This window comes from Choloepus didactylus, chromosome 2 (assembly GCF_015220235.1).
Source record: "Choloepus didactylus isolate mChoDid1 chromosome 2, mChoDid1.pri, whole genome shotgun sequence".
NCBI lineage: Eukaryota > Metazoa > Chordata > Mammalia > Pilosa > Megalonychidae > Choloepus > Choloepus didactylus.
The window spans coordinates 204,297,660-204,302,640 of NC_051308.1; positions in this window are offsets into that span (position 1 = coordinate 204,297,660).

The following is a 4,981-nucleotide window of genomic DNA, read 5'->3' on the forward strand; positions in this document are numbered from 1 at the left end:
ATGCTGGAAGTAAAGCAGTTATCTTAGGTTAGTTGTCTTTTTGTTCCTCCCTTGTTATGGTCTCTTTGAAATGTTCTTTTATTGTATGTTTTTTTTTTTTTTATTTTTTTTTCATACAGTTGATTTAAAAAAGAAAAGTTAAAAAAAAAAAAAGCAAAACAAGAAAAAAAATATGTAGAGCCCCCTTGAGGAGCCTGTGGAGAATGCAGGGGTATTGGCCTACCCCACCTCGATGGTTGCTAACAGGACCACACAGATAGGGGACTGGTGGTTTGATGGGTTGGGCCCTCTACCATAGGTTTTACCGTTGGGAATACGGTTGCTGCAAAGGAGAGGCTAGGCCTCCGTATAATTGTGCCTAAGAGCCTCCTCCCGAGTGCCTCTTTGTTGCTCGGATATGGCCCGCTCTCTCTAGCTAAGCCAACTTGAAAGGTGAGATCACTGCCCTCCCCACTACGTGGGATCAGACACCCAGGGGAGTGAATCTCCCTGGCAACGTGGAATATGACTCCCGGGGAGGAATGTGGACCTGGCATCGTGGGACGGAGAACGTCTTCTTGACCAAAAGGGGGATGTGAAAGGAAATGAAATGGGCTTCAGTGGCAGAGAGATTCCAAAAGGAGCCGAGAGGTCACTCTGGTGGGCACTCTTACGCACACTTTAGACAACCCTTTTTAGGTTCTGAAGAGTTGGGGTAGCTGGTGGTGGGTACCTGAAACTATCAAACTACAACCCAGAACCCTTGAATCTCGAAGACAATTGTATAAAAATGTAGCTTATGAGGGGTGACAATGGGATTGGGAAAGCCATAAGGACCACACTCCACTTTGTCTAGTTTATGGATGGATGAGTAGAAAAATAGGGGAAGGAAACAAACAAACAACAGACAAAGGTACCCAGTGTTCTTTTTTACTTCAATTGCTCTTTTTCACTTTAATTATTATTCTTGTTATTTTTGTGTGTGTGCTAATGAAGGTGTCAGGGATTGATTTAGGTGATGAATGTACAACTATGTAATGGTACTGTGAACAATCGAATGTACGATTTGTTTTGTATGACTGCGTGGTATGTGAATATATCTCAATAAAATGAAGATAAAAAAAAAGGAAGCAATAATATGATATAAAAACCTGTTACACCCAGAAATGCAAACCAATACATGCTGTATGTGTCAATATGGATATTTCATTTGTTTCTCTGATTTAAATAGTTGTGCTTATGCATACATTTTGTAGCTTAAAATATTGAATTATAACAGATGCATCAATATCTCATGTTACAAGCTTTATAAATGTTAAGTTTTAGGGACTATAAATTTTCCACAGTATATGTACTATGGTTTTTTTTTTTTTCTCCGTACAAACATTGCTCTGCTATTAAAGTTGTTCTGATTTTTCTTAGAATCAATAATACCATTAAGAACTTCTTCATGAAGAAAGCTTCCCTCACTCTGTCAATATCTTGAAGTCTGTTTACTATATATATCCATATGAAGCTATTTCTTAATCTAATAGAAATACTGGAAAATATAAGGTAAATTATATGCTGGTTGACAGACTTTTGAGCTCCTGTGAAACAAACCTATTTATTGCTTAATCAATTTAGTATTCAAATTTATTATCTATAAATTTATTTTCTCCCCTGGGAATCATGATGCAGAGTAAATAAGAAAATGAAGGAAAAATATTTAACATAGTTTGTACATAGAAGTATTCAACAAAGAGCAATTGCTAATATTTTAATGTCTCTATTAATATTTACATACAATATATAAAACATAAATGCATATACCTAAATTATAATATAAAAGTATATCCATTTACCTATGTATAAATCTAACCTTACATTGCTGAACTGAAAAAAAATTTTCATAATTAAAATTCCAAATGACCAAAAAAAAAAACAACAACATTGAAAGAAATTAAAGAAGACCTAGATAAATGAAAAGGTATCATGTGTTCACAGTTTGGAAGACTTAGTATTTTAAGTTTTTTAATAATACTTAATTATTAAAATTAATAAATACTTAATATTTTTAAGTCTTTTAATAATACTCCCCCAATTGTTCTATAGGTTCAAGGCAATACCTATCAAAATTCCAGCTGGCTTTTTAATTTTTTTTTTGCTGAATTTGACAAATAGATCCTGAAACTCATATGGAAATGCAAGGGGTCTAGAATAGTTAAAGACATCTCAAAAAAAGAGCAAAGTTGGAGGACTCACACTTTTTTATTTCAAAGCTTACTAAAAGCTACAGTAATCAAGATAGTGTGGTACTGGCATAAGAATAGACATATAAATTAATGGAAAATAAATGACAGCCTAGAAGAAAACCCATACAATTATGGTCAATTTATCGTAGAAAAATGCCAAGACAACCCAATTGAAAAAAATTGTCTTTTCTACAAATTATGCTGGGATATACACATACAAAAGAATGAAGTTGGACTTGACCTCACAACATATAGAAAATTTAACTCAAAATGATCAAAAACCTAAATGAAAGAGCTACAACTGTAAAACTCTTTGAAGAAAACATAGGAGTAAATCTTTGTGACCTTGAATTAAGCAATGGTTTTGTAGATATGACAACAAAAGTACAGGCAACCATAGAAAAAATAGATAAATTGGGACTTCATCAAATTTTAAAACTTTTGTGCTTCAATTCAATTAGAGATATGAATGAAGAAGATCTTGTTCAAATTGGGCCAAAGGGTAAAGGACGATACTGACTGTTTTAAAACTTCAACTTCCATGTGAGACCAAGGGAAGAGATGTTTAGTTGTTGCAGGATCTATATTTCCTAAACAATTTAACTCGTACAGTTTGTTCAAATACCATAATTACATGGAACTTTTAACAGGAAGTGAGACCTGGTAGGTTTGTATAGGTTAGTGTGAAATAGTGACACATCCCAAAGCAATCTGGGCACAGAATAAAAGTATATATGCAGGGTTCCCCTGAGGAGCTGGGGGAAGATGTGGAGGCATTGTGCTTCCTCACCTGGATTGTTGCTGATGTTCTCACAAACATTGAGGACCGGTGGTTTGGTGTGCTGAGCCCTCTATCTCGGGACTTGCCCTTATGAAGCTCTTTACTGCAAAGGAGAGGCTAGACCTGCTTGTAGTTGTGCCTGAGAATCTCCCCCTGAGTGCCTTTTTGTTGCTCAAATGTGGCCCCCTCTCTCTAGCTAAGCCAACTCAGCAGGTGAACTCACTGCCCTCTCCACTATGTGGGGTCTGACTCCCAGGGGTGTAAATCTGGCAATGCAGGTTATGACTCCCAAGGATGAATCTGGACCTGACATCATGGAATTGAGAACATCTTCTTGACCAAAAGGGGGAATGTGAAATGAAACAAAATAAAGTTTCAGTGGCTGAGAGATTCCAAATGGAGCTGAGAGGTCACTCTGGTGGGCATTCTTATGCACTATATAGATAATCCTTTTTAGGCTTTAATGCATTGGAATAGCTAGAAGTAAATACCTGAAACTATCAAACTGCAACCCAGTAGCCTTGGCTCTTGAAGACAATTGTATAACAATGTAGCTTACAAGGGGGATGACAGTGTGATTGTGAAGCCTTGTGGATCACACTCCCTTTAGCCACTGCATGGATGGATGAGCAGAAAAATGGGGACAAAAACTGGGTGAAAAATAGGGTGGGAGGGGGGGATGATTTGGGTGTTTTTTTTTTCAGAACTTTTTTTTTTTATTGTGATTGTTCACATACCATACAATTATCCAAAGATCCAAAGTGTACATACAATCAATTGCCTCTGGTACCATGATACAGCTGTGCATCCATCACCACAATTAATTTCTGTTCAATTTTTAGAACATTTTCATTACTCCAGAAAAGAAATAAAGACAAAAAGAAAAGGAAACTCAAATCCTCCCACACCCCTAACCACACTCCCTCCATTGTTGACTTGCAGTATTGGTATAGCACATTTGTTACTGTTTATGAAAGAACATTGAAATACTAATAACTGTAGTATATAGTTTGCAATAGGTATATATTTTTTTCTATATGCCCCTCTATTATTAACTTCTCATTGTAGTGTCATACATTTGTTCTGGTTCATGGAAGAGATTTCTAATATTTGTACAGTTAATCTTGGACATTGCCCACCACAAGATTCACTGTTTTATACATTCCCATCTTTTAACCTCCAACTTTCTTTCTGGTGATATACATGAATCTGAACTTCCCCTTTCTGCCACATTCACGCATCATTCAGCACTGTTAGTTATTCTCACAACATGTCACCATCACCTCTTTTATTTCCAAACATTTAAGTTCAACCTGGTTGAACATTCTGCTCACACTAAGCAACTGCTCCCCATTCTTTAGTCTTGTTCTAAAGCCTGGTAATTTATATTTCATGTCTATGAGTTTACATATTATAATTAGTTCCTATCAGTGAGACCCTGCAATATTTGTCTTTATGTGTCTGGCTTATTTCATTCAGTACATTGCCCTCAAGTTTTCTTCATCAACCCATATTTTTTTTAAGATAGTTTTGTTCACACACCATACATTCCATCCTAAGTAAACAATCAATGGTTCCCTGTATAGTCACATATTTATGTGTTCACCACCCTCACCACTATCTATATAAGGACATATACATTTCTTCCACAAAGCAGGAGGAAGAGTCGAAGAAAGTAGAAAGGCAAAAGAAAAAAGAAAAAAGAAAGAGGGGGAAAAAACATGACAGCTAGGAAGCAGCAAAAGGAAAGATAACCTTAGTTCAAAGTAGAATAAAGAGTCAGACAACACTACCAATGCCAAGAGTCTCATACCCCTCTTTATGCCCCCCCTTACCTTGGTATATTGCCTTTGTTATATTAAAGGAAGCATAATACAATAATTCTGTTAATTATAGTCTCTACATTGATTGTATTTTCCCCCAATATCTATTTTTAACACCTTGCAAGGTTGACATTCATTTGTTCTCCCTCATGAAAAAACATATT